The 9,101-nt window shown below is 42.2% G+C and overlaps 2 non-coding genes across 2 annotated transcripts; both read right to left on the bottom strand.

Annotated features, from left to right (window-relative positions):
• Positions 1–272: 272 nt before the first annotated feature.
• LOC133117285 (U6 spliceosomal RNA) lies at positions 273–379 on the bottom strand. The gene has a single exon (XR_009706068.1). It is a non-coding gene; the product is annotated as a U6 spliceosomal RNA (small nuclear RNA).
• A 5,669-nt stretch (positions 380–6,048) lies between these two features.
• LOC133117283 (U6 spliceosomal RNA) lies at positions 6,049–6,155 on the bottom strand. The gene has a single exon (XR_009706067.1). It is a non-coding gene; the product is annotated as a U6 spliceosomal RNA (small nuclear RNA).
• Between the last annotated feature and the right edge of the window lie 2,946 nt (positions 6,156–9,101).

The raw sequence follows: 9,101 nt of genomic DNA, 5'->3' as shown, positions 1-9,101 counted from the left end.
CACAATAGCCTCTGCCCTCGAGCAGAGTTAGTGGACACTCGGTGACCACTTTATTAGGTACACCCGGACAGCAGCTTGTATAAATGAAAATAGAACTTTCTGTTTTACAAAAATCACAAAACATGTTACCCTGGAGCTCAGGTAAGGCACAGAATCACCAATAAATGTTACCTGGACCTCAGGCAAGGCACAAAATATGCACCGCTTCACAAAAAATGTTACCCAGAGCTCAGGTTAGGCATGAAAATATCAACTGGTGCGCAGGTAAGGTTAAAAATATGGAACGCTTCACGAATTTGCGTGTCATCCTTGCGCAGGGGCCATGCTAATCTTCTCTGTATCGTTCCAATTTTAGTATATGTGCTGCCGGAGCGAGCACAAGAGACCTACCTGAGCCTGCGCTACCTAAGGGGCGGGTTCTGGCCATGGTTCGCAGTCATGGACTGAGTGCGAAAGCATGCATAGCACGCGTGTGTGCCTCGTAAGGACAGCCTAAACTGGCAGCACTTACAAACAAGACAAATCTGCATCAGGAGGTTTATCAAACACAACCTCTCATGTTGAGCTGAACACATTTAGACATCAATGTCCCTCCGAGGCAGGCAAATGGAGTCCACGGATGTGCGCTGCCGACTTATGCAGCCGACTGCCTCGATCCTGCTATTGGCTGCACCCTCACAAAGAACTGCACTGTCACCACCTCCAGCCTGTCCGCTGCATGCTGTCCTCATCTCAGTCACCATCAGCTGAACATGCTTGAAAGATTCATCGCACACTGAAAGAAAAAGAAAAAACACAACAACAAAACAATAGTATTACTAGGTATAGGTAAGGTCAGGCCAACTGACAGCAAAAGGTAAAATCTGAAGAAAAGTAAACAAGGAGCCCGCCATCTTCAAATTCAAATACGGTACTTCCGGATCTCCCCGTACATTGCTAGTAATTGCCACCAGAGGTCAGTCGGCTCATTCCTTTCACAAGGGCTCTCCAGCTAGAAAAGGGAAAACCGTCAAAAAGACGGTGCATGCACGGAAGAGCCTTACTTTGATACAGTCTATGGGAAGAACATCGTTTACATACAATTAATAGAGACACTTGAGAAAAAAACAAAAAAACACTGCATGGTTTTTAATACCATATACAGTACGCCCGAAAGGTACTTTACACTATAACAGAAACTGGAGGCTGAGTTTTTCAAGGCAATTCATCAAAAGTTAATTTAGAGTGAGCACTCGAAATTCACTAAAAAGGACGAAAACGCGGAGGAAACGAGTTCTTCGAAACACGAGTGTTTGCTCAAAACAAACGTGGAAAGCAGCATTCCCTCTTTGACCACTCAGCAGACTGCCGTGTGTGTATATCCAACCAAAGCAAGCTGAGTGGTTCTTCTGCGTTGTCGTTTTCGTTAGCTAGCCACTATGGCACACGATTATTTACTTCTGTGGTGTAGGCTAACTTAACACGGCGACTTTTGGCGTCCGCTGGGCCTACGTGGGGGAAATGCCACGTTTTCCAACAAGGCCTCTGAAAATGTTGTGACAATTGTCTTTACCTGTGCCACGTACGGTGCTTCTCATCTACTTCCCCAATCTCTAAGCATGCAAAATGGCCAGACACATACAATAAGCGAGGCACCGGAGCACTAAATTACATCGCCTCGCCAAGGTAGCAAACGAGCTAGCTACAGCCGGCCTAGCACGTGGAAACAGTTTGCTCAGTAGCTGGATAATCCTCGCACAGCTGCCAAGCCTTCCAGAAAATGCAATAAATAGCCTACACGACTGTATTTACGACGTGTATCAGGAATAATCTTGTTAACAAGGGGGTTACTGTACGACGCGGAGGCGAAGGACTATGGCCACCAGTCGTTAGCTAGCAAGCGAACAAGCTAATTCCACACCAAGTTAACGTGACATGCGGACCGCCTACAGCAGGCAACCTTACCCGAGAGACGTCCGGCCGCAGTAGCACTGTTTTATGTGAGCACGCGTCCATATTGCACCGAACTGAAACAAGTGAAACTATTTGGAAAAATACAATATTATCTCCCGTAGGCGACGAAGCCATCTGCCCGTGTAGGCCGAGTGCAAATACAGGCGTGGCTACGCAAAACTTTATTTGTGTACCACGTTACAGACAGAACTACAACAGGGTGTGTCTTACGATTTCTTTTTAAAATGTCTACGGATTTGGAGTCGCGAAGACCCATCGGCAGGCTATTCCAAAGGCTAGAGCAGTAATAACCAAAAGACGCTGCATCACCATATGCCTTTAGGTTCTAGCCTCCGGGACAAGACTGTGGGCTATTGTGAAGCCTTCAATCTAATTTCGTTTTAAATTTCGTAAGACATGCATTTTTAATGAGACATCTGGAATATACCCCATGTACAAAGTTCCTTTTTTATTTTATTTTTTACTGTACTCAGAATGATATACCTGATCTTCATTCAGAACTATGTAAAGGGGAAAAAACGCGAATGGTTTTCAATGCTGCGAATGTTTCACCCAACAGAATTCACACAGCATTGCGGTTTCCCGTTCTTTCTTTTTCACATTACATTACATTACATTGCAGGCATTTAGCAGACGCTCTTATCCAGAGCGACGCACAATGAAGTGCGACGAGGACCCTGGAGGACAGACATTCTCAACAAAATAACACCGTGCCACTGTGTAGGCCTTCCTGAGGATGACGCTTTTATCCAAAGCTACCGACAAGTCCTGATGTGTGTTTCTATCGGGATGTGCGGTGTACCTACAGGTTCAAAGACAAAATAAAACCAGTCTACAATACAACTAATGTATTTTCATAACTCGAGAAATATACCTTACATTCCCAACAAAATAACACCGTGCCACTGTGTAGGCCATCCTGAGGATGTTAGGTTGAGTTGCCACAATGCTAGCAATAAATAAATAAATAAATAAATAAATAAATAAATAAATAAATAAATAAATAAATAAATAAATAAGTAAATAAGTAAATAAGTAAATAAATAAATAAATAAATAAATAAATAAATAAATGTTATTTAGCAGACGCTTTTATCCAAAGAGACCTACATGTCCTGATGTGTGTTGTACCTATAGGTTGAAAGACAAAATTAAACCGGAAACCAGTCTACAATACAACTAATGTATTTTGATAACTCGAGAAATATACTTGCCTGATGCAACTCAAAGTTACAAAATTCACCCAACTTTGCTGTTTCACTTTTTTTTTTTCTTCTTCTTTATTTTGGTTCATTTAACATTCCCAACAAAATGACACCGTGCCACGGTGTAGGTCATTCTGAGGATGTTAGGTCTAGTTGCTACAATGCAAGCTATAAATAAATAATCATTTGTTATTTAGCAGACGCTTTTATCCAAAGCGACCGACAAGTCCTGATTAGACTAAGCAGGAAACAGCCCTGGAGCAATGGGGTGTTAAGGGCATCCCCCAAGGGCCCAACAGCTGTGCGGATCTTATCGCAGCTACACCGGGGCTCGAACCGCCGACCTTGCCACTGCACTACAGGCTGGCCTCTTAAAAGTCGAATGGATTTGGCCACTTTACCGATCTTCTCTGTTCCAATGTTCCAATATGTTCCAATATTGGAGCCAATCAGAGGCCGTGCCTTGTTCCAATTTACAACTTTCACCAACTTTGACAAAGCGGCTCAGCCAATCAGATGGCCGGATTTGTTCCAAATTGAACACGTGTTTGTTCCAAATTCATCACGTGTTTAGCCGGCCAATTGTAGCTCTTCCTCCGTTTTGACTCAAATCGGCGCGTCGGCCATTGCTCCCGCATCGGTGAAAGGTAAGCTTTCAATGCGTTTTCTAATGAAATTTTTATTAAAATGAGAAGAATCATTTGTATTTTCATGTTAGCGATGGTCAGAGCAGGCTAGCTAGTTGGCTTTCGCGCTGTTCAATACGTTTATCGTTGCTGTTAATACACAGAACGAATGAATGAAAGAACTTTCCAGCTGTATAAACACATCATGTATGTATTTTTACATTAGAAATATATCGTAAGACAAAGCTGGCATGTCGCACATTTCGTTTTAATTACAAAACGTAATATTCTCTGGCTTGCAAGGCGGATAGCTGCTTGGCTATCTACCTACCTACCTCCATACCTCGATTCAGCGTGTGACTATACGAATAATGCAGCCTAATTACTCCCCCAATTTAATCATTTCTGTCGAAATGTTTTAAAAAGTGAGTCATTTCAGTGGTATAGTGTAGCTAGCTAGCTGTGGTTAGGTCTGTCAACTACTACATCTTGGTAGCCCCTGTGAAGTTAAATTAATTATTATTATTATTATTATTATTATTATTATTACTTTTAAATACTCTGTGTCACATAGCATGTTCATAAATCTTGTGATAAGCATGTTTTTCCTGTGTGCACAGCCTCACATTGCAGGGAACCTCAGTCGCAGACGGGCCGGGCGCTGCAGGACATCAGCTTGGACCATGACACTGCGAACATCTTAGACCAGGACACATGCCTCCCATGGGCATGCTCTATTTATTCTACTTATTTATGTGATTAAAATATCAGACCAGTGATCATTCTCATGTGACCGCGATAGCAGTCACTCTAGAAGCCAGTGAAAAATATATTTTCATACATATTGAACAGCAGAAAAACGCTCAGCTTTTAACACTAGGCGTCAGCATAGCTCCAGTTTAAGTTTGAGGACGTGCAAATCAGTCCTTGTTTTGTTTGATGGCAGTTTATTATCTACTGTTGGAACAATTGCCGAATTTAGTTGCAGCAACAAGTAGGTCCCCATTCACGTCCATCTCTTGTACTCATGACATTTCTCCATGTTCTGCTGTGAACGAGTTGTGCCATATTTGTATTGTCATTATTATTATTATTATTATTATTATTAATAATAATATAATCATTTTTAAAAATCACAACGGTGCTCCCTTTCTGCATTTTGTACTATCAAATAAAATTTCTGCCTGGAAAAGAAATGAAATTGGACAATGAGTAGCAAAACATTCTCAAGAACTGAATTCGAGTTTGCTAGACCTGGATATATGAACAGTCACAAAATATTAGGAGATACCCTCGTGATACTCAGTGTCGTCAGAGTAACAGACAACAGCGATTCGTCTCATTTAAAGTTTTATTTACAATATACACTCAAGGTGGTGTGCAGTGCACAAAGAAACATTTGCATCAATCAACGGAGGGGGAAAAAAGTGCCAAGTTGCAAGTCTAAAGCAAACAACCATCCAAAAATGAGCCCTTGCTCTTTGAAATTGGGGTTTATTTGATCAGAGGGAAGATGGCCAGCTACTGGCCCACCAGTGGGCCACACAAGCATACCACACCTCACGCAGAGCATCCGCCCATGTCCAGGCACTTGTCCGCTGGCGTATGAAGCCTTTTTCAAAGACGAGTCACCTCAGTGGCCTGTTGCACTCCTTGAAATGGGAACAATACAGAGAACCTGTTCTACTCTTTAAAATAGGACCGAGATGGATATTTTATTTCAAAAAAAAAAAAAAAAAAGGTCGGCAGAGATGGAGATTCTATTTTTAAAATAGGACAGAGTTTCACTTTATTAGGTTTATCTCTACACTCGTACTTAAGACCAGCAATTTGCCGTGACGTCACAGTAGCCTGTGCTATCACAACAGCCGTTGCCCTCTAGCGGTTCATTACACACTCAGTGACCACTTTATTAGGTACACCTGTCCACCAGCCTGTAAATGCAAATATTTGGCCCACCCATTTCCTGTGACGTCACAATAGCCTGTGATGTCACAATAGCCTCTGCCCTCGAGCAGAGTTAGTGGACACTCGGTGACCACTTTATTAGGTACACCCGGACAGCAGCTTGTATAAATGAAAATAGAACTTTCTGTTTTACAAAAATCACAAAACATGTTACCCTGGAGCTCAGGTAAGGCACAGAATCACCAATAAATGTTACCTGGACCTCAGGCAAGGCACAAAATATGCACCGCTTCACAAAAAATGTTACCCAGAGCTCAGGTTAGGCATGAAAATATCAACTGGTGCGCAGGTAAGGTTAAAAATATGGAACGCTTCACGAATTTGCGTGTCATCCTTGCGCAGGGGCCATGCTAATCTTCTCTGTATCGTTCCAATTTTAGTATATGTGCTGCCGGAGCGAGCACAAGAGACCTACCTGAGCCTGCGCTACCTAAGGGGCGGGTTCTGGCCATGGTTCGCAGTCATGGACTGAGTGCGAAAGCATGCATAGCACGCGTGTGTGCCTCGTAAGGACAGCCTAAACTGGCAGCACTTACAAACAAGACAAATCTGCATCAGGAGGTTTATCAAACACAACCTCTCATGTTGAGCTGAACACATTTAGACATCAATGTCCCTCCGAGGCAGGCAAATGGAGTCCACGGATGTGCGCTGCCGACTTATGCAGCCGACTGCCTCGATCCTGCTATTGGCTGCACCCTCACAAAGAACTGCACTGTCACCACCTCCAGCCTGTCCGCTGCATGCTGTCCTCATCTCAGTCACCATCAGCTGAACATGCTTGAAAGATTCATCGCACACTGAAAGAAAAAGAAAAAACACAACAACAAAACAATAGTATTACTAGGTATAGGTAAGGTCAGGCCATCTGACAGCAAAAGGTAAAATCTGAAGAAAAGTAAACAAGGAGCCCGCCATCTTCAAATTCAAATACGGTACTTCCGGATCTCCCCGTACATTGCTAGTAATTGCCACCAGAGGTCAGTCGGCTCATTCCTTTCACAAGGGCTCTCCAGCTAGAAAAGGGAAAACCGTCAAAAAGACGGTGCATGCACGGAAGAGCCTTACTTTGATACAGTCTATGGGAAGAACATCGTTTACATACAATTAATAGAGACACTTGAGAAAAAAACAAAAAAACACTGCATGGTTTTTAATACCATATACAGTACGCCCGAAAGGTACTTTACACTATAACAGAAACTGGAGGCTGAGTTTTTCAAGGCAATTCATCAAAAGTTAATTTAGAGTGAGCACTCGAAATTCACTAAAAAGGACGAAAACGCGGAGGAAACGAGTTCTTCGAAACACGAGTGTTTGCTCAAAACAAACGTGGAAAGCAGCATTCCCTCTTTGACCACTCAGCAGACTGCCGTGTGTGTATATCCAACCAAAGCAAGCTGAGTGGTTCTTCTGCGTTGTCGTTTTCGTTAGCTAGCCACTATGGCACACGATTATTTACTTCTGTGGTGTAGGCTAACTTAACACGGCGACTTTTGGCGTCCGCTGGGCCTACGTGGGGGAAATGCCACGTTTTCCAACAAGGCCTCTGAAAATGTTGTGACAATTGTCTTTACCTGTGCCACGTACGGTGCTTCTCATCTACTTCCCCAATCTCTAAGCATGCAAAATGGCCAGACACATACAATAAGCGAGGCACCGGAGCACTAAATTACATCGCCTCGCCAAGGTAGCAAACGAGCTAGCTACAGCCGGCCTAGCACGTGGAAACAGTTTGCTCAGTAGCTGGATAATCCTCGCACAGCTGCCAAGCCTTCCAGAAAATGCAATAAATAGCCTACACGACTGTATTTACGACGTGTATCAGGAATAATCTTGTTAACAAGGGGGTTACTGTACGACGCGGAGGCGAAGGACTATGGCCACCAGTCGTTAGCTAGCAAGCGAACAAGCTAATTCCACACCAAGTTAACGTGACATGCGGACCGCCTACAGCAGGCAACCTTACCCGAGAGACGTCCGGCCGCAGTAGCACTGTTTTATGTGAGCACGCGTCCATATTGCACCGAACTGAAACAAGTGAAACTATTTGGAAAAATACAATATTATCTCCCGTAGGCGACGAAGCCATCTGCCCGTGTAGGCCGAGTGCAAATACAGGCGTGGCTACGCAAAACTTTATTTGTGTACCACGTTACAGACAGAACTACAACAGGGTGTGTCTTACGATTTCTTTTTAAAATGTCTACGGATTTGGAGTCGCGAAGACCCATCGGCAGGCTATTCCAAAGGCTAGAGCAGTAATAACCAAAAGACGCTGCATCACCATATGCCTTTAGGTTCTAGCCTCCGGGACAAGACTGTGGGCTATTGTGAAGCCTTCAATCTAATTTCGTTTTAAATTTCGTAAGACATGCATTTTTAATGAGACATCTGGAATATACCCCATGTACAAAGTTCCTTTTTTATTTTATTTTTTACTGTACTCAGAATGATATACCTGATCTTCATTCAGAACTATGTAAAGGGGAAAAAACGCGAATGGTTTTCAATGCTGCGAATGTTTCACCCAACAGAATTCACACAGCATTGCGGTTTCCCGTTCTTTCTTTTTCACATTACATTACATTACATTGCAGGCATTTAGCAGACGCTCTTATCCAGAGCGACGCACAATGAAGTGCGACGAGGACCCTGGAGGACAGACATTCTCAACAAAATAACACCGTGCCACTGTGTAGGCCTTCCTGAGGATGACGCTTTTATCCAAAGCTACCGACAAGTCCTGATGTGTGTTTCTATCGGGATGTGCGGTGTACCTACAGGTTCAAAGACAAAATAAAACCAGTCTACAATACAACTAATGTATTTTCATAACTCGAGAAATATACCTTACATTCCCAACAAAATAACACCGTGCCACTGTGTAGGCCATCCTGAGGATGTTAGGTTGAGTTGCCACAATGCTAGCAATAAATAAATAAATAAATAAATAAATAAATAAATAAATAAATAAATAAATAAATAAATAAATAAATAAATAAATAAATAAATAAATAAATAAATAAATAAATAAATAAATAAATAAATAAATAAATAAATAAATAAATAAATAAATAAATAAATAAATGTTATTTAGCAGACGCTTTTATCCAAAGAGACCTACATGTCCTGATGTGTGTTGTACCTATAGGTTGAAAGACAAAATTAAACCGGAAACCAGTCTACAATACAACTAATGTATTTTGATAACTCGAGAAATATACTTGCCTGATGCAACTCAAAGTTACAAAATTCACCCAACTTTGCTGTTTCACTTTTTTTTTTTCTTCTTCTTTATTTTGGTTCATTTAACATTCCCAACAAAATGACACCGTGCCACGGTGTAG

Source organism: Conger conger, chromosome 17 (assembly GCF_963514075.1).
Source record: "Conger conger chromosome 17, fConCon1.1, whole genome shotgun sequence".
Classification (NCBI taxonomy): domain Eukaryota; kingdom Metazoa; phylum Chordata; class Actinopteri; order Anguilliformes; family Congridae; genus Conger; species Conger conger.
The sequence above is the reverse complement of the archived record's forward strand: the minus strand, read 5'-3'. Positions and strand labels throughout refer to the sequence as shown.